This window comes from Salvelinus alpinus, chromosome 29 (assembly GCF_045679555.1).
Source record: "Salvelinus alpinus chromosome 29, SLU_Salpinus.1, whole genome shotgun sequence".
Lineage (NCBI taxonomy): Eukaryota > Metazoa > Chordata > Actinopteri > Salmoniformes > Salmonidae > Salvelinus > Salvelinus alpinus.
In genome coordinates this window covers 6,444,877-6,465,596 of record NC_092114.1, presented here as the reverse complement: position 1 = coordinate 6,465,596, position 20,720 = coordinate 6,444,877, and positions in this window count along the sequence as shown.

Genomic DNA, 20,720 nt, shown 5'->3' with positions numbered 1-20,720 from the left:
GTGTTCAGAAACCACTGGTGTAATGTCTGGTGTTCAGAAACCACTGGTGTAATGCCTGGTGTTCAGAAACCACTGGTGTAATGTCTGGTGTTGAGAAACCACTGGTGTAATGTCTGGTGTTGAGAAACCACTGGTGTAATGTCTGGTGTTCAGAAACCACTGGTGTAATGCCTGGTGTTCAGAAACCACTGTTGTAATGCCCGGTGTTCAGAAACCACTGGTGTAATGCCTGGTGTTCAGAAACCACTGGTGTAATGTCTGGTGTTGAGAAACCACTGGTGTAATGTCTGGTGTTGAGAAACCACTGGTGTAATGTCTGGTGTTCAGAAACCACTGGTGTAATGCCTGGTGTTCAGAAACCACTGTTGTAATGCCCGGTGTTCAGAAACCACTGGTATAATGTCTGGTGTTCAGATACCACTGGTGTAATGTCTGGTGTTCAGAAACCACTGGTGTAATGTCTGGTGTTCAGAAACCACTGGTGTAATGTCTGGTGTTCAGAAACCACTGTTGTAATGCCTGGTGTTCAGAAACCACTGGTGTAATGCCTGGTGTTCAGAAACCACTGGTGTAATGTCTGGTGTTGAGAAACCACTGTTGTAATGTCTGGTGTTGAGAAACCACTGGTGTAATGTCTGGTGTTGAGAAACCACTGGTGTAATGTCTGGTGTTCAGAAACCACTGGTGTAATGTCTGGTGTTCAGAAACTACTGTTGTAATGCCTGGTGTTGAGAAACCACTGGTGTAATGCCTGGTGTTCAGAAACCACTGTTGTAATGTCTGGTGTTCAGAAACCACTGGTGTAATGTCTGGTGTTCAGAAACTACTGTTGTAATGCCTGGTGTTGAGAAACCACTGGTGTAATGTCTGGTGTTCAGAAACCACTGGTGTAATGTCTGGTGTTCAGAAACCACTGGTGTAATGTCTGGTGTTCAGAAACCACTGGTGTAATGTCTGGTGTTCAGAAACCACTGGTGTAATGTCTGGTGTTCAGAAACCACTGGTGTAATGCCTGGTGTTCAGAAACCACTGGTATAATGTCTGGTGTTCAGAAACCACTGTTGTAATGCCCGGTGTTCGGAAACCACTGTTGTAATGCCCGGTGTTCAGAAACCACTGGTATAATGTCTGGTGTTCAGATACCACTGGTGTAATGTCTGGTGTTCAGAAACCACTGGTGTAATGTCTGGTGTTCAGAAACCACTGGTGTAATGTCTGGTGTTCAGAAACCACTGGTGTAATGTCTGGTGTTCAGAAACCACTGGTGTAATGTCTGGTGTTCAGAAACCACTGTTGTAATGTCCGGTGTTCAGAAACCACTGTTGTAATGCCCGGTGTTCAGAAACCACTGGTATAATGTCTGGTGTTCAGAAACCACTGGTGTAATGTCTGGTGTTCAGAAACCACTGGTGTAATGTCTGGTGTTCAGAAACTACTGTTGTAATGCCTGGTGTTGAGAAACCACTGGTGTAATGTCTGGTGTTCAGAAACCACTGTTGTAATGTCTGGTGTTCAGAAACCACTGGTGTAATGTCTGGTGTTCAGAAACTACTGTTGTAATGCCTGGTGTTGAGAAACCACTGGTGTAATGTCTGGTGTTCAGAAACCACTGGTGTAATTTCTGGTGTTCAGAAACCACTGGTGTAATGTCTGGTGTTCAGAAACCACTGGTGTAATGTCTGGTGTTCAGAAACCACTGGTGTAATGTCTGGTGTTCAGAAACCACTGGTGTAATGCCTGGTGTTCAGAAACCACTGGTATAATGTCTGGTGTTCAGAAACCACTGTTGTAATGCCCGGTGTTCAGAAACCACTGGTATAATGTCTGGTGTTCAGAAACCACTGTTGTAATGCCCGGTGTTCAGAAACCACTGGTATAATGTCTGGTGTTCAGAAACCACTGGTGTAATGTCTGGTGTTCAGAAACCACTGGTATAATGTCTGGTGTTCAGAAACCATTGGTGTAATGCCTGGTGTTCAGAAACCACTGTTGTAATGTCTGGTGTTCAGAAACCACTGTTGTAATGCCCGGTGTTCAGAAACCACTGGTATAATGTCTGGTGTTGAGAAACCACTGGTGTAATGTCTGGTGTTGAGAAACCACTGGTGTAATGTCTGGTGTTCAGAAACCACTGTTGTAATGTCTGGTGTTGAGAAACCATTGGTATAATGTCTGGTGTTGAGAAACCACTGGTATAATGTCTGGTGTTGAGAAACCACTGGTGTAATGTCTGGTGTTCAGAAACCATTGGTGTAATGCCTGGTGTTCAGAAACCACTGTTGTAATGTCTGGTGTTCAGAAACCACTGTTGTAATGCCTGGTGTTCAGAAACCACTGGTGTAATGCCTGGTGTTCAGAACCCACTGGTGTAATGTCTGGTGTTGAGAAACCACTGTTGTAATGTCTGGTGTTGAGAAACCACTGGTGTAATGTCTGGTGTTGAGAAACCACTGGTGTAATGTCTGGTGTTCAGAAACCACTGGTGTAATGTCTGGTGTTCAGAAACCACTGGTGTAATGTCTGGTGTTCAGAAACCACTGTTGTAATGTCTGGTGTTCAGAAACCACTGGTGTAATGTCTGGTGTTCAGAAACCACTGGTGTAATGCCTGGTGTTCAGAAACCACTGGTGTAATGTCTGGTGTTGAGAAACCACTGGTGTAATGTCTGGTGTTGAGAAACCACTGGTGTAATGTCTGGTGTTCAGAAACCACTGGTGTAATGCCTGGTGTTCAGAAACCACTGTTGTAATGCCCGGTGTTCAGAAACCACTGGTGTAATGCCTGGTGTTCAGAAACCACTGGTGTAATGTCTGGTGTTGAGAAACCACTGGTGTAATGTCTGGTGTTGAGAAACCACTGGTGTAATGTCTGGTGTTCAGAAACCACTGGTGTAATGCCTGGTGTTCAGAAACCACTGTTGTAATGCCCGGTGTTCAGAAACCACTGGTATAATGTCTGGTGTTCAGATACCACTGGTGTAATGTCTGGTGTTCAGAAACCACTGGTGTAATGTCTGGTGTTCAGAAACCACTGGTGTAATGTCTGGTGTTCAGAAACCACTGTTGTAATGCCTGGTGTTCAGAAACCACTGGTGTAATGCCTGGTGTTCAGAAACCACTGGTGTAATGTCTGGTGTTGAGAAACCACTGTTGTAATGTCTGGTGTTGAGAAACCACTGGTGTAATGTCTGGTGTTGAGAAACCACTGGTGTAATGTCTGGTGTTCAGAAACCACTGGTGTAATGTCTGGTGTTCAGAAACTACTGTTGTAATGCCTGGTGTTGAGAAACCACTGGTGTAATGCCTGGTGTTCAGAAACCACTGTTGTAATGTCTGGTGTTCAGAAACCACTGGTGTAATGTCTGGTGTTCAGAAACTACTGTTGTAATGCCTGGTGTTGAGAAACCACTGGTGTAATGTCTGGTGTTCAGAAACCACTGGTGTAATGTCTGGTGTTCAGAAACCACTGGTGTAATGTCTGGTGTTCAGAAACCACTGGTGTAATGTCTGGTGTTCAGAAACCACTGGTGTAATGTCTGGTGTTCAGAAACCACTGGTGTAATGCCTGGTGTTCAGAAACCACTGGTATAATGTCTGGTGTTCAGAAACCACTGTTGTAATGCCCGGTGTTCAGAAACCACTGTTGTAATGCCCGGTGTTCAGAAACCACTGGTATAATGTCTGGTGTTCAGATACCACTGGTGTAATGTCTGGTGTTCAGAAACCACTGGTGTAATGTCTGGTGTTCAGAAACCACTGGTGTAATGTCTGGTGTTCAGAAACCACTGGTGTAATGTCTGGTGTTCAGAAACCACTGGTGTAATGTCTGGTGTTCAGAAACCACTGTTGTAATGTCCGGTGTTCAGAAACCACTGTTGTAATGCCCGGTGTTCAGAAACCACTGGTATAATGTCTGGTGTTCAGAAACCACTGGTGTAATGTCTGGTGTTCAGAAACCACTGGTGTAATGTCTGGTGTTCAGAAACTACTGTTGTAATGCCTGGTGTTGAGAAACCACTGGTGTAATGTCTGGTGTTCAGAAACCACTGTTGTAATGTCTGGTGTTCAGAAACCACTGGTGTAATGTCTGGTGTTCAGAAACTACTGTTGTAATGCCTGGTGTTGAGAAACCACTGGTGTACTGTCTGGTGTTCAGAAACCACTGGTGTAATTTCTGGTGTTCAGAAACCACTGGTGTAATGTCTGGTGTTCAGAAACCACTGGTGTAATGTCTGGTGTTCAGAAACCACTGGTGTAATGTCTGGTGTTCAGAAACCACTGGTGTAATGCCTGGTGTTCAGAAACCACTGGTATAATGTCTGGTGTTCAGAAACCACTGTTGTAATGCCCGGTGTTCAGAAACCACTGGTATAATGTCTGGTGTTCAGAAACCACTGTTGTAATGCCCGGTGTTCAGAAACCACTGGTATAATGTCTGGTGTTCAGAAACCACTGGTGTAATGTCTGGTGTTCAGAAACCACTGGTATAATGTCTGGTGTTCAGAAACCATTGGTGTAATGCCTGGTGTTCAGAAACCACTGTTGTAATGTCTGGTGTTCAGAAACCACTGTTGTAATGCCCGGTGTTCAGAAACCACTGGTATAATGTCTGGTGTTGAGAAACCACTGGTGTAATGTCTGGTGTTGAGAAACCACTGGTGTAATGTCTGGTGTTCAGAAACCACTGTTGTAATGTCTGGTGTTGAGAAACCACTGGTATAATGTCTGGTGTTGAGAAACCACTGGTATAATGTCTGGTGTTGAGAAACCACTGGTGTAATGTCTGGTGTTCAGAAACCATTGGTGTAATGCCTGGTGTTCAGAAACCACTGTTGTAATGTCTGGTGTTCAGAAACCACTGTTGTAATGCCTGGTGTTCAGAAACCACTGGTGTAATGCCTGGTGTTCAGAACCCACTGGTGTAATGTCTGGTGTTGAGAAACCACTGTTGTAATGTCTGGTGTTGAGAAACCACTGGTGTAATGTCTGGTGTTGAGAAACCACTGGTGTAATGTCTGGTGTTCAGAAACCACTGGTGCAATGTCTGGTGTTCAGAAACCACTGGTGTAATGTCTGGTGTTCAGAAACCACTGTTGTAATGTCTGGTGTTCAGAAACCACTGGTGTAATGTCTGGTGTTCAGAAACCACTGGTGTAATGTCTGGTGTTCAGAAACCCCTGGTGTAATGTCTGGTGTTCAGAAACCACTGTTGTAATGCCTGGTGTTCAGAAACCACTGGTGTAATGTCTGGTGTTCAGAAACCACTGGTGTAATGTCTGGTGTTCAGAAACCACTGGTGTAATGTCTGGTGTTGAGAAACCACTGGTATAATGTCTGGTGTTCAGAAACCACTGGTGTAATGTCTGGTGTTCAGAAACCACTGGTGTAATGTCTGGTGTTCAGAAACCACTGGTGTAATGCCTGGTGTTCAGAAACCACTGGTGTAATGTCTGGTGTTGAGAAACCACTGGTGTAATGTCTGGTGTTGAGAAACCACTGGTGTAATGTCTGGTGTTCAGAAACCACTGGTGTAATGCCTGGTGTTCAGAAACCACTGTTGTAATGCCCGGTGTTCAGAAACCACTGGTATAATGTCTGGTGTTCAGATACCACTGGTGTAATGTCTGGTGTTCAGAAACCACTGGTGTAATGTCTGGTGTTCAGAAACCACTGGTGTAATGTCTGGTGTTCAGAAACCACTGGTGTAATGCCTGGTGTTCAGAAACCACTGGTGTAATGTCTGGTGTTGAGAAACCACTGGTGTAATGTCTGGTGTTCAGAAACCACTGGTGTAATGCCTGGTGTTCAGAAACCACTGTTGTAATGCCCGGTGTTCAGAAACCACTGGTATAATGTCTGGTGTTCAGATACCACTGGTGTAATGTCTGGTGTTCAGAAACCACTGGTGTAATGTCTGGTGTTCAGAAACCACTGGTGTAATGTCTGGTGTTCAGAAACCACTGGTGTAATGTCTGGTGTTCAGAAACCACTGGTGTAATGTCTGGTGTTCAGAAACCACTGTTGTAATGTCTGGTGTTCAGAAACCACTGTTGTAATGCCCGGTGTTCAGAAACCACTGGTATAATGTCTGGTGTTCAGAAACCACTGGTGTAATGTCTGGTGTTCCGAAACCACTGGTGTAATGTCTGGTGTTCAGAAACTACTGTTGTAATGCCTGGTGTTGAGAAACCACTGGTGTAATGTCTGGTGTTCAGAAACCACTGTTGTAATGTCTGGTGTTCAGAAACCACTGGTGTAATGTCTGGTGTTCAGAAACTACTGTTGTAATGCCTGGTGTTGAGAAACCACTGGTGTAATGTCTGGTGTTCAGAAACCACTGGTGTAATGTCTGGTGTTCAGAAACCACTGGTGTAATGTCTGGTGTTCAGAAACCACTGGTGTAATGTCTGGTGTTCAGAAACCACTGGTGTAATGCCTGGTGTTCAGAAACCACTGGTATAATGTCTGGTGTTCAGAAACCACTGTTGTAATGCCCGGTGTTCAGAAACCACTGGTATAATGTCTGGTGTTCAGAAACCACTGTTGTAATGCCCGGTGTTCAGAAACCACTGGTATAATGTCTGGTGTTCAGAAACCACTGGTGTAATGTCTGGTGTTCAGAAACCACTGTTGTAATGTCTGGTGTTCAGAAACCACTGTTGTAATGCCTGGTGTTCAGAAACCACTGGTGTAATGCCTGGTGTTCAGAACCCACTGGTGTAATGTCTGGTGTTGAGAAACCACTGTTGTAATGTCTGGTGTTGAGAAACCACTGGTGTAATGTCTGGTGTTGAGAAACCACTGGTGTAATGTCTGGTGTTCAGAAACCACTGGTGTAATGTCTGGTGTTCAGAAACCACTGGTGTAATGTCTGGTGTTCAGAAACCACTGGTGTAATGTCTGGTGTTCAGAAACCACTGGTGTAATGTCTGGTGTTCAGAAACCACTGTTGTAATGCCTGGTGTTCAGAAACCACTGTTGTAATGTCTGGTGTTCAGAAACCACTGGTGTAATGTCTGGTGTTCAGAAACCACTGGTATAATGTCTGGTGTTCAGAACCCACTGGTGTAATGTCTGGTTTTGAGAAACCACTGTTGTAATGTCTGGTGTTCAGAAACCACTGGTGTAATGTCTGGTGTTCAGAAACCACTGGTGTAATGCCTGGTGTTCAGAAACCTCTGGTATAATGTCTGGTGTTCAGAAACCACTGTTGTAATGCCTGGTGTTCAGAAACCACTGGTGTAATGTCTGGTGTTCAGAAACCACTGGTGTAATGTCTGGTGTTCAGAAACCACTGGTGTAATGTCTGGTGTTCAGAAACCACTGGTGTAATGTCTGGTGTTCAGAAACCACTGGTGCAATGTCTGGTGTTCAGAAACCACTGGTGTAATGTCTGGTGTTCAGAAACCACTGTTGTAATGTCTGGTGTTCAGAAACCACTGGTGTAATGTCTGGTGTTCAGAAACCACTGGTGTAATGTCTGGTGTTCAGAAACCCCTGGTGTAATGTCTGGTGTTCAGAAACCACTGTTGTAATGCCTGGTGTTCAGAAACCACTGGTGTAATGTCTGGTGTTCAGAAACCACTGGTGTAATGTCTGGTGTTCAGAAACCACTGGTGTAATGTCTGGTGTTGAGAAACCACTGGTATAATGTCTGGTGTTCAGAAACCACTGGTGTAATGCCTGGTGTTCAGAAACCACTGGTGTAATGTCTGGTGTTGAGAAACCACTGGTGTAATGTCTGGTGTTGAGAAACCACTGGTGTAATGTCTGGTGTTCAGAAACCACTGGTGTAATGCCTGGTGTTCAGAAACCACTGTTGTAATGCCCGGTGTTCAGAAACCACTGGTATAATGTCTGGTGTTCAGATACCACTGGTGTAATGTCTGGTGTTCAGAAACCACTGGTGTAATGTCTGGTGTTCAGAAACCACTGGTGTAATGTCTGGTGTTCAGAAACCACTGGTGTAATGCCTGGTGTTCAGAAACCACTGGTGTAATGTCTGGTGTTGAGAAACCACTGGTGTAATGTCTGGTGTTGAGAAACCACTGGTGTAATGTCTGGTGTTCAGAAACCACTGTTGTAATGTCTGGTGTTGAGAAACCATTGGTATAATGTCTGGTGTTGAGAAACCACTGGTATAATGTCTGGTGTTGAGAAACCACTGGTGTAATGTCTGGTGTTCAGAAACCATTGGTGTAATGCCTGGTGTTCAGAAACCACTGTTGTAATGTCTGGTGTTCAGAAACCACTGTTGTAATGCCTGGTGTTCAGAAACCACTGGTGTAATGCCTGGTGTTCAGAACCCACTGGTGTAATGTCTGGTGTTGAGAAACCACTGTTGTAATGTCTGGTGTTGAGAAACCACTGGTGTAATGTCTGGTGTTGAGAAACCACTGGTGTAATGTCTGGTGTTCAGAAACCACTGGTGCAATGTCTGGTGTTCAGAAACCACTGGTGTAATGTCTGGTGTTCAGAAACCACTGTTGTAATGTCTGGTGTTCAGAAACCACTGGTGTAATGTCTGGTGTTCAGAAACCACTGGTGTAATGTCTGGTGTTCAGAAACCCCTGGTGTAATGTCTGGTGTTCAGAAACCACTGTTGTAATGCCTGGTGTTCAGAAACCACTGGTGTAATGTCTGGTGTTCAGAAACCACTGGTGTAATGTCTGGTGTTCAGAAACCACTGGTGTAATGTCTGGTGTTGAGAAACCACTGGTATAATGTCTGGTGTTCAGAAACCACTGGTGTAATGTCTGGTGTTCAGAAACCACTGGTGTAATGTCTGGTGTTCAGAAACCACTGGTGTAATGCCTGGTGTTCAGAAACCACTGGTGTAATGTCTGGTGTTGAGAAACCACTGGTGTAATGTCTGGTGTTGAGAAACCACTGGTGTAATGTCTGGTGTTCAGAAACCACTGGTGTAATGCCTGGTGTTCAGAAACCACTGTTGTAATGCCCGGTGTTCAGAAACCACTGGTATAATGTCTGGTGTTCAGATACCACTGGTGTAATGTCTGGTGTTCAGAAACCACTGGTGTAATGTCTGGTGTTCAGAAACCACTGGTGTAATGTCTGGTGTTCAGAAACCACTGGTGTAATGCCTGGTGTTCAGAAACCACTGGTGTAATGTCTGGTGTTGAGAAACCACTGGTGTAATGTCTGGTGTTGAGAAACCACTGGTGTAATGTCTGGTGTTCAGAAACCACTGGTGTAATGCCTGGTGTTCAGAAACCACTGTTGTAATGCCCGGTGTTCAGAAACCACTGGTATAATGTCTGGTGTTCAGATACCACTGGTGTAATGTCTGGTGTTCAGAAACCACTGGTGTAATGTCTGGTGTTCAGAAACCACTGGTGTAATGTCTGGTGTTCAGAAACCACTGGTGTAATGTCTGGTGTTCAGAAACCACTGGTGTAATGTCTGGTGTTCAGAAACCACTGTTGTAATGTCTGGTGTTCAGAAACCACTGTTGTAATGCCCGGTGTTCAGAAACCACTGGTATAATGTCTGGTGTTCAGAAACCACTGGTGTAATGTCTGGTGTTCCGAAACCACTGGTGTAATGTCTGGTGTTCAGAAACTACTGTTGTAATGCCTGGTGTTGAGAAACCACTGGTGTAATGTCTGGTGTTCAGAAACCACTGTTGTAATGTCTGGTGTTCAGAAACCACTGGTGTAATGTCTGGTGTTCAGAAACTACTGTTGTAATGCCTGGTGTTGAGAAACCACTGGTGTAATGTCTGGTGTTCAGAAACCACTGGTGTAATGTCTGGTGTTCAGAAACCACTGGTGTAATGTCTGGTGTTCAGAAACCACTGGTGTAATGTCTGGTGTTCAGAAACCACTGGTGTAATGCCTGGTGTTCAGAAACCACTGGTATAATGTCTGGTGTTCAGAAACCACTGTTGTAATGCCCGGTGTTCAGACACCACTGGTATAATGTCTGGTGTTCAGAAACCACTGTTGTAATGCCCGGTGTTCAGAAACCACTGGTATAATGTCTGGTGTTCAGAAACCACTGGTGTAATGTCTGGTGTTCAGAAACCACTGGTATAATGTCTGGTGTTCAGAAACCATTGGTGTAATGCCTGGTGTTCAGAAACCACTGTTGTAATGTCTGGTGTTCAGAAACCACTGTTGTAATGCCTGGTGTTCAGAAACCACTGGTGTAATGCCTGGTGTTCAGAACCCACTGGTGTAATGTCTGGTGTTGAGAAACCACTGTTGTAATGTCTGGTGTTGAGAAACCACTGGTGTAATGTCTGGTGTTGAGAAACCACTGGTGTAATGTCTGGTGTTCAGAAACCACTGGTGTAATGTCTGGTGTTCAGAAACCACTGGTGTAATGTCTGGTGTTCAGAAACCACTGGTGTAATGTCTGGTGTTCAGAAACCACTGGTGTAATGTCTGGTGTTCAGAAACCACTGTTGTAATGCCTGGTGTTCAGAAACCACTGTTGTAATGTCTGGTGTTCAGAAACCACTGGTGTAATGTCTGGTGTTCAGAAACCACTGGTATAATGTCTGGTGTTCAGAACCCACTGGTGTAATGTCTGGTTTTGAGAAACCACTGTTGTAATGTCTGGTGTTCAGAAACCACTGGTGTAATGTCTGGTGTTCAGAAACCACTGGTGTAATGCCTGGTGTTCAGAAACCTCTGGTATAATGTCTGGTGTTCAGAAACCACTGTTGTAATGCCTGGTGTTCAGAAACCACTGGTGTAATGTCTGGTGTTCAGAAACCACTGGTGTAATGTCTGGTGTTCAGAAACCACTGGTGTAATGTCTGGTGTTCAGAAACCACTGGTGCAATGTCTGGTGTTCAGAAACCACTGGTGTAATGTCTGGTGTTCAGAAACCACTGTTGTAATGTCTGGTGTTCAGAAACCACTGGTGTAATGTCTGGTGTTCAGAAACCACTGGTGTAATGTCTGGTGTTCAGAAACCCCTGGTGTAATGTCTGGTGTTCAGAAACCACTGTTGTAATGCCTGGTGTTCAGAAACCACTGGTGTAATGTCTGGTGTTCAGAAACCACTGGTGTAATGTCTGGTGTTCAGAAACCACTGGTGTAATGTCTGGTGTTGAGAAACCACTGGTATAATGTCTGGTGTTCAGAAACCACTGGTGTAATGTCTGGTGTTCAGAAACCACTGGTGTAATGTCTGGTGTTCAGAAACCACTGGTGTAATGCCTGGTGTTCAGAAACCACTGGTGTAATGTCTGGTGTTGAGAAACCACTGGTGTAATGTCTGGTGTTGAGAAACCACTGGTGTAATGTCTGGTGTTCAGAAACCACTGGTGTAATGCCTGGTGTTCAGAAACCACTGTTGTAATGCCCGGTGTTCAGAAACCACTGGTATAATGTCTGGTGTTCAGATACCACTGGTGTAATGTCTGGTGTTCAGAAACCACTGGTGTAATGTCTGGTGTTCAGAAACCACTGGTGTAATGTCTGGTGTTCAGAAACCACTGGTGTAATGCCTGGTGTTCAGAAACCACTGGTGTAATGTCTGGTGTTGAGAAACCACTGGTGTAATGTCTGGTGTTGAGAAACCACTGGTGTAATGTCTGGTGTTCAGAAACCACTGGTGTAATGCCTGGTGTTCAGAAACCACTGTTGTAATGCCCGGTGTTCAGAAACCACTGGTATAATGTCTGGTGTTCAGATACCACTGGTGTAATGTCTGGTGTTCAGAAACCACTGGTGTAATGTCTGGTGTTCAGAAACCACTGGTGTAATGTCTGGTGTTCAGAAACCACTGGTGTAATGTCTGGTGTTCAGAAACCACTGGTGTAATGTCTGGTGTTCAGAAACCACTGTTGTAATGTCTGGTGTTCAGAAACCACTGTTGTAATGCCCGGTGTTCAGAAACCACTGGTATAATGTCTGGTGTTCAGAAACCACTGGTGTAATGTCTGGTGTTCCGAAACCACTGGTGTAATGTCTGGTGTTCAGAAACTACTGTTGTAATGCCTGGTGTTGAGAAACCACTGGTGTAATGTCTGGTGTTCAGAAACCACTGTTGTAATGTCTGGTGTTCAGAAACCACTGGTGTAATGTCTGGTGTTCAGAAACTACTGTTGTAATGCCTGGTGTTGAGAAACCACTGGTGTAATGTCTGGTGTTCAGAAACCACTGGTGTAATGTCTGGTGTTCAGAAACCACTGGTGTAATGTCTGGTGTTCAGAAACCACTGGTGTAATGTCTGGTGTTCAGAAACCACTGGTGTAATGCCTGGTGTTCAGAAACCACTGGTATAATGTCTGGTGTTCAGAAACCACTGTTGTAATGCCCGGTGTTCAGAAACCACTGGTATAATGTCTGGTGTTCAGAAACCACTGTTGTAATGCCCGGTGTTCAGAAACCACTGGTATAATGTCTGGTGTTCAGAAACCACTGGTGTAATGTCTGGTGTTCAGAAACCACTGGTATAATGTCTGGTGTTCAGAAACCATTGGTGTAATGCCTGGTGTTCAGAAACCACTGTTGTAATGTCTGGTGTTCAGAAACCACTGTTGTAATGCCTGGTGTTCAGAAACCACTGGTGTAATGCCTGGTGTTCAGAACCCACTGGTGTAATGTCTGGTGTTGAGAAACCACTGTTGTAATGTCTGGTGTTGAGAAACCACTGGTGTAATGTCTGGTGTTGAGAAACCACTGGTGTAATGTCTGGTGTTCAGAAACCACTGGTGTAATGTCTGGTGTTCAGAAACCACTGGTGTAATGTCTGGTGTTCAGAAACCACTGGTGTAATGTCTGGTGTTCAGAAACCACTGGTGTAATGTCTGGTGTTCAGAAACCACTGTTGTAATGCCTGGTGTTCAGAAACCACTGTTGTAATGTCTGGTGTTCAGAAACCACTGGTGTAATGTCTGGTGTTCAGAAACCACTGGTATAATGTCTGGTGTTCAGAACCCACTGGTGTAATGTCTGGTTTTGAGAAACCACTGTTGTAATGTCTGGTGTTCAGAAACCACTGGTGTAATGTCTGGTGTTCAGAAACCACTGGTGTAATGCCTGGTGTTCAGAAACCTCTGGTATAATGTCTGGTGTTCAGAAACCACTGTTGTAATGCCTGGTGTTCAGAAACCACTGGTGTAATGTCTGGTGTTCAGAAACCACTGGTGTAATGTCTGGTGTTCAGAAACCACTGGTGTAATGTCTGGTGTTCAGAAACCACTGGTGTAATGTCTGGTGTTCAGAAACCACTGGTATAATGCCTGGTGTTCAGAAACCACTGGTGTAATGCCTGGTGTTCAGAACCCACTGGTGTAATGTCTGGTGTTCAGAAACCACTGGTGTAATGTCTGGTGTTCAGAAACCACTGTTGTAATGCCTGGTGTTCAGAAACCACTGGTGTAATGCCTGGTGTTCAGAAACCACTGTTGTAATGTCTGGTGTTCAGATACCACTGGTGTAATGTCTGGTGTTCAGAAACCACTGTTGTAATGCCTGGTGTTCAGAAACCACTGGTGTAATGCCTGGTGTTCAGAAACCACTGTTGTAATGTCTGGTGTTCAGAAACCACTGGTGTAATGTCTGGTGTTCAGAAACCACTGGTGTAATGTCTGGTGTTCAGAAACCACTGGTATAATGTCTGGTGTTCAGAAACCACTGGTGTAATGTCTGGTGTTCAGAAACCACTGGTATAATGTCTGGTGTTCAGAAACCACTGGTGTAATGCCTGGTGTTCAGAAACCACTGGTGTAATGTGTGGTGTTCAGAAACCACTGGTATAATGTTTGGTGTTCAGAAACCACTGGTATAATGTCTGGTGTTCAGAAACCACTGGTGTAATGCCTGGTGTTCAGAAACCACTGTTGTAATGTCTGGTGTTCAGAAACCACTGGTGTAATGCCTGGTGTTCAGAAACCACTGTTGTAATGTCTGGTGTTCAATAACCACTGGTGTAATGTCTGGTGTTCAGAAACCACTGGTGTAATGTCTGGTGTTCAGAAACCACTGGTGTAATGTCTGGTGTTCAGAAACCACTGTTGTAATGTCTGGTGTTCAGAAACCATTGGTGTAATGTCTGGTGTTCAGAAACCACTGTTGTAATGTCTGGTGTTCAGAAACCACTGGTGTAATGCCTGGTGTTCAGAAACCACTGTTGTAATGCCTGGTGTTCAGAAACCACTGGTGTAATGTCTGGTGTTCAGAAACCACTGTTGTAATGTCTGGTGTTCAGAAACCACTGGTGTAATGCCTGGTGTTCAGAAACCACTGTTGTAATGCCTGGCGTTGAGAAACCACTGGTGTAATGTCTGGTGTTCAGAAACCACTGTTGTAATGTCTGGTGTTGAGAAACCACTGGTGTAATGTCTGGTGTTGAGAAACCACTGTTGTAATGTCTGGTGTTGAGAAACCACTGGTGTAATGTCTGGTGTTCAGAAACCACTGGTATAATGTCTGGTGTTCAGATACCACTGGTGTAATGTCTGGTGTTCAGAAACCACTGGTGTAATGTCTGGTGTTCAGAAACCACTGGTGTAATGTCTGGTGTTCAGAAACCACTGTTGTAATGCCTGGTGTTCAGAAACCACTGGTGTAATGCCTGGTGTTCAGAACCCACTGGTGTAATGTCTGGTGTTGAGAAACCACTGTTGTAATGTCTGGTGTTGAGAAACCACTGGTGTAATGTCTGGTGTTGAGAAACCACTGGTGTAATGTCTGGTGTTCAGAAACCACTGGTGTAATGTCTGGTGTTCAGAAACTACTGTTGTAATGCCTGGTGTTGAGAAACCACTGGTGTAATGTCTGGTGTTCAGAAACCACTTTTGTAATGTCTGGTGTTCAGAAACCACTGGTGTAATGTCTGGTGTTCAGAAACTACTGTTGTAATGCCTGGTGTTGAGAAACCACTGGTGTAATGTCTGGTGTTCAGAAACCACTGGTGTAATGTCTGGTGTTCAGAAACCACTGGTGTAATGTCTGGTGTTCAGAAACCACTGGTGTAATGTCTGGTGTTCAGAAACCACTGGTGTAATGTCTGGTGTTCAGAAACCACTGGTGTAATGCCTGGTGTTCAGAAACCACTGGTATAATGTCTGGTGTTCAGAAACCACTGTTGTAATGCCCGGTGTTCAGAAACCACTGTTGTAATGCCCGGTGTTCAGAAACCACTGGTATAATGTCTGGTGTTCAGATACCACTGGTGTAATGTCTGGTGTTCAGAAACCACTGGTGTAATGTCTGGTGTTCAGAAACCACTGGTGTAATGTCTGGTGTTCAGAAACCACTGGTGTAATGTCTGGTGTTCAGAAACCACTGGTGTAATGTCTGGTGTTCAGAAACCACTGTTGTAATGTCTGGTGTTCAGAAACCACTGTTGTAATGCCCGGTGTTCAGAAACCACTGGTATAATGTCTGGTGTTCAGAAACCACTGGTGTAATGTCTGGTGTTCAGAAACCACTGGTGTAATGTCTGGTGTTCAGAAACTACTGTTGTAATGCCTGGTGTTGAGAAACCACTGGTGTAATGTCTGGTGTTCAGAAACCACTGTTGTAATGTCTGGTGTTCAGAAACCACTGGTGTAATGTCTGGTGTTCAGAAACTACTGTTGTAATGCCTGGTGTTGAGAAACCACTGGTGTAATGTCTGGTGTTCAGAAGCCACTGGTGTAATGTCTGGTGTTCAGAAACCACTGGTGTAATGTCTGGTGTTCAGAAACCACTGGTGTAATGCCTGGTGTTCAGAAACCACTGGTGTAATGTGTGGTGTTCAGAAACCACTGGTATAATGTCTGGTGTTCAGAAACCACTGGTATAATGTCTGGTGTTCAGAAACCACTGGTGTAATGCCTGGTGTTCAGAAACCACTGTTGTAATGTCTGGTGTTCAGAAACCACTGGTGTAATGCCTGGTGTTCAGAAACCACTGTTGTAATGTCTGGTGTTCAATAACCACTGGTATAATGTTTGGTGTTCAGAAACCACTGGTATAATGTCTGGTGTTCAGAAACCACTGGTGTAATGCCTGGTGTTCAGAAACCACTGTTGTAATGTCTGGTGTTCAGAAACCACTGGTGTAATGCCTGGTGTTCAGAAACCACTGTTGTAATGTCTGGTGTTCAATAACCACTGGTGTAATGTCTGGTGTTCAGAAACCACTGGTGTAATGTCTGGTGTTCAGAAACCACTGGTGTAATGTCTGGTGTTCAGAAACCACTGTTGTAATGTCTGGTGTTCAGAAACCATTGGTGTAATGTCTGGTGTTCAGAAACCACTGTTGTAATGTCTGGTGTTCAGAAACCACTGTTGTAATGCCTGGTGTTCAGAAACCACTGTTGTAATGCCTGGTGTTCAGAAACCACTGGTGTAATGTCTGGTGTTCAGAAACCACTGTTGTAATGTCTGGTGTTCAGAAACCACTGGTGTAATGCCTGGTGTTCAGAAACCACTGTTGTAATGCCTGGCGTTGAGAAACCACTGGTGTAATGTCTGGTGTTCAGAAACCACTGTTGTAATGTCTGGTGTTGAGAAACCACTGGTGTAATGTCTGGTGTTGAGAAACCACTGTTGTAATGTCTGGTGTTGAGAAACCACTGGTGTAATGTCTGGTGTTCAGAAACCACTGGTATAATGTCTGGTGTTCAGATACCACTGGTGTAATGTCTGGTGTTCAGAAACCACTGGTGTAATGTCTGGTGTTCAGAAACCACTGGTGTAATGTCTGGTGTTCAGAAACCACTGTTGTAATGCCTGGTGTTCAGAAACCACTGGTGTAATGCCTGGTGTTCAGAACCCACTGGTGTAATGTCTGGTGTTGAGAAACCACTGTTGTAATGTCTGGTGTTGAGAAACCACTGGTGTAATGTCTGGTGTTGAGAAACCACTGGTGTAATGTCTGGTGTTCAGAAACCACTGGTGTAATGTCTGGTGTTCAGAAACTACTGTTGTAATGCCTGGTGTTGAGAAACCACTGGTGTAATGTCTGGTGTTCAGAAACCACTGTTGTAATGTCTGGTGTTCAGAAACCACTGGTGTAATGTCTGGTGTTCAGAAACTACTGTTGTAATGCCTGGTGTTGAGAAACCACTGGTGTAATGTCTGGTGTTCAGAAACCACTGGTGTAATGTCTGGTGTTCAGAAACCACTGGTGTAATGTCTGGTGTTCAGAAACCACTGGTGTAATGTCTGGTGTTCAGAAACCACTGGTGTAATGTCTGGTGTTCAGAAACCACTGGTGTAATGCCTGGTGTTCAGAAACCACTGGTATAATGTCTGGTGTTCAGAAACCACTGTTGTAATGCCCGGTGTTCAGAAACCACTGTTGTAATGCCCGGTGTTCAGAAACCACTGGTATAATGTCTGGTGTTCAGATACCACTGGTGTAATGTCTGGTGTTCAGAAACCACGGGTGTAATGTCTGGTGTTCAGAAACCACTGGTGTAATGTCTGGTGTTCAGAAACCACTGGTGTAATGTCTGGTGTTCAGAAACCACTGGTGTAATGTCTGGTGTTCAGAAACCACTGTTGTAATGTCTGGTGTTCAGAAACCACTGTTGTAATGCCCGGTGTTCAGAAACCACTGGTATAATGTCTGGTGTTCAGAAACCACTGGTGTAATGTCTGGTGTTCAGAAACCACTGGTGTAATGTCTGGTGTTCAGAAACTACTGTTGTAATGCCTGGTGTTGAGAAACCACTGGTGTAATGTCTGGTGTTCAGAAACCACTGTTGTAATGTCTGGTGTTCAGAAACCACTGGTGTAATGTCTGGTGTTCAGAAACTACTGTTGTAATGCCTGGTGTTGAGAAACCACTGGTGTAATGTCTGGTGTTCAGAAACCACTGGTGTAATGTCTGGTGTTCAGAAACCACTGGTGTAATGTCTGGTGTTCAGAAACCACTGGTGTAATGCCTGGTGTTCAGAAACCACTGGTGTAATGTGTGGTGTTCAGAAACCACTGGTATAATGTCTGGTGTTCAGAAACCACTGGTATAATGTCTGGTGTTCAGAAACCACTGGTGTAATGCCTGGTGTTCAGAAACCACTGTTGTAATGTCTGGTGTTCAGAAACCACTGGTGTAATGCCTGGTGTTCAGAAACCACTGTTGTAATGTCTGGTGTTCAATAACCACTGGTGTAATGTCTGGTGTTCAGAAACCACTGGTGTAATGTCTGGTGTTCAGAAACCACTGGTGTAATGTCTGGTGTTCAGAAACCACTGTTGTAATGTCTGGTGTTCAGAAACCATTGGTGTAATGTCTGGTGTTCAGAAACCACTGTTGTAATGTCTGGTGTTCAGAAACCACTGGTGTAATGCCTGGTGTTCAGAAACCACTGTTGTAATGCCTGGTGTTCAGAAACCACTGGTGTAATGTCTGGTGTTCAGAAACCACTGTTGTAATGTCTGGTGTTCAGAAACCACTGGTGTAATGTCTGGTGTTCAGAAACCACTGTTGTAATGCCTGGTGTTCAGAAACCACTGTTGTAATGCCTGGTGTTGAGAAACCACTGGTGTAATGTCTGGTGTTCAGAAACCACTGGTGTAATGCCTGGTGTTCAGAAACCACTGGTGTAATGTGTGGTGTTCAGAAACCACTGGTATAATGTCTGGTGTTCAGAAACCACTGGTATAATGTCTGGTGTTCAGAAACCACTGGTGTAATGCCTGGTGTTCAGAAACCACTGTTGTAATGTCTGGTGTTCAGAAACCACTGGTGTAATGCCTGGTGTTCAGAAACCACTGTTGTAATGTCTGGTGTTCAATAACCACTGGTGTAATGTCTGGTGTTCAGAAACCACTGGTGTAATGTCTGGTGTTCAGAAACCACTGGTGTAATGTCTGGTGTTCAGAAACCACTGTTGTAATGTCTGGTGTTCAGAAACCATTGGTGTAATGTCTGGTGTTCAGAAACCACTGTTGTAATGTCTGGTGTTCAGAAACCACTGGTGTAATGCCTGGTGTTCAGAAACCACTGTTGTAATGCCTGGTGTTCAGAAACCACTGGTGTAATGTCTGGTGTTCAGAAACCACTGTTGTAATGTCTGGTGTTCAGAAACCACTGGTGTAATGTCTGGTGTTCAGAAACCACTGTTGTAATGCCTGGTGTTCAGAAACCACTGTTGTAATGCCTGGTGTTGAGAAACCACTGGTGTAATGTCTGGTGTTCAGAAACCACTGTTGTAATGTCTGGTGTTGAGAAACCACTGGTGTAATGTCTGGTGTTGAGAAACCACTGTTGTAATGTCTGGTGTTGAGAAACCACTGGTGTAATGTCTGGTGTTCAGAAACCACTGGTATAATGTCTGGTGTTCAGATACCACTGGTGTAATGTCTGGTGTTCAGAAACCACTGGTGTAATGTCTGGTGTTCAGAAACCACTGGTGTAATGTCTGGTGTTCAGAAACCACTGTTGTAATGCCTGGTGTTCAGAAACCACTGGTGTAATGCCTGGTGTTCAGAACCCACTGGTGTAATGTCTGGTGTTGAGAAACCACTGTTGTAATGTCTGGTGTTGAGAAACCCCTGGTGTAATGTCTGGTGTTGAGAAACCACTGGTGTAATGTCTGGTGTTCAGAAACCACTGTTGTAATGCCTGGTGTTGAGAAACCACTGGTGTAATGTCTGGTGTTCAGAAACCACTGTTGTAATGTCTGGTGTTCAGAAACCACTGGTGTAATGTCTGGTGTTCAGAAACCACTGTTGTAATGCCTGGTGTTGAGAAACCACTGGTGTAATGTCTGGTGTTCAGAAACCACTGGTGTAATGTCTGGTGTTCAGAAACCACTGGTGTAATGTCTGGTGTTCAGAAACCACTGGTGTAATGTCTGGTGTTCAGAAACCACTGGTGTAATGTCTGGTGTTCAGAAACCACTGGTGTAATGCCTGGTGTTCAGAAACCACTGGTATAATGTCTGGTGTTCAGAAACCACTGTTGTAATGCCCGGTGTTCAGAAACCACTGTTGTAATGCCCGGTGTTCAGAAACCACTGGTATAATGTCTGGTGTTCAGATACCACTGGTGTAATGTCTGGTGTTCAGAAACCACTGGTGTAATGTCTGGTGTTCAGAAACCACTGGTGTAATGTCTGGTGTTCAGAAACCACTGGTGTAATGTCTGGTGTTCAGAAACCAATGGTGTAATGTCTGGTGTTCAGAAACCACTGTTGTAATGTCTGGTGTTCAGAAACCACTGTTGTAATGCCCGGTGTTCAGAAACCACTGGTATAATGTCTGGTGTTCAGAAACCACTGGTGTAATGTCTGGTGTTCAGAAACCACTGGTGTAATGTCTGGTGTTCAGAAACTACTGTTGTAATGCCTGGTGTTGAGAAACCACTGGTGTAATGTCTGGTGTTCAGAAACCACTGTTGTAATGTCTGGTGTTCAGAAACCACTGGTGTAATGTCTGGTGTTCAGAAACTACTGTTGTAATGCCTGGTGTTGAGAAACCACTGGTGTAATGTCTGGTGTTCAGAAACCACTGGTGTAATGTCTGGTGTTCAGAAACCACTGGTGTAATGTCTGGTGTTCAGAAACCACTGGTGTAATGCCTGGTGTTCAGAAACCACTGGTGTAATGTGTGGTGTTCAGAAACCACTGGTATAATGTCTGGTGTTCAGAAACCACTGGTATAATGTCTGGTGTTCAGAAACCACTGGTGTAATGCCTGGTGTTCAGAAACCACTGTTGTAATGTCTGGTGTTCAGAAACCACTGGTGTAATGCCTGGTGTTCAGAAACCACTGTTGTAATGTCTGGTGTTCAATAACCA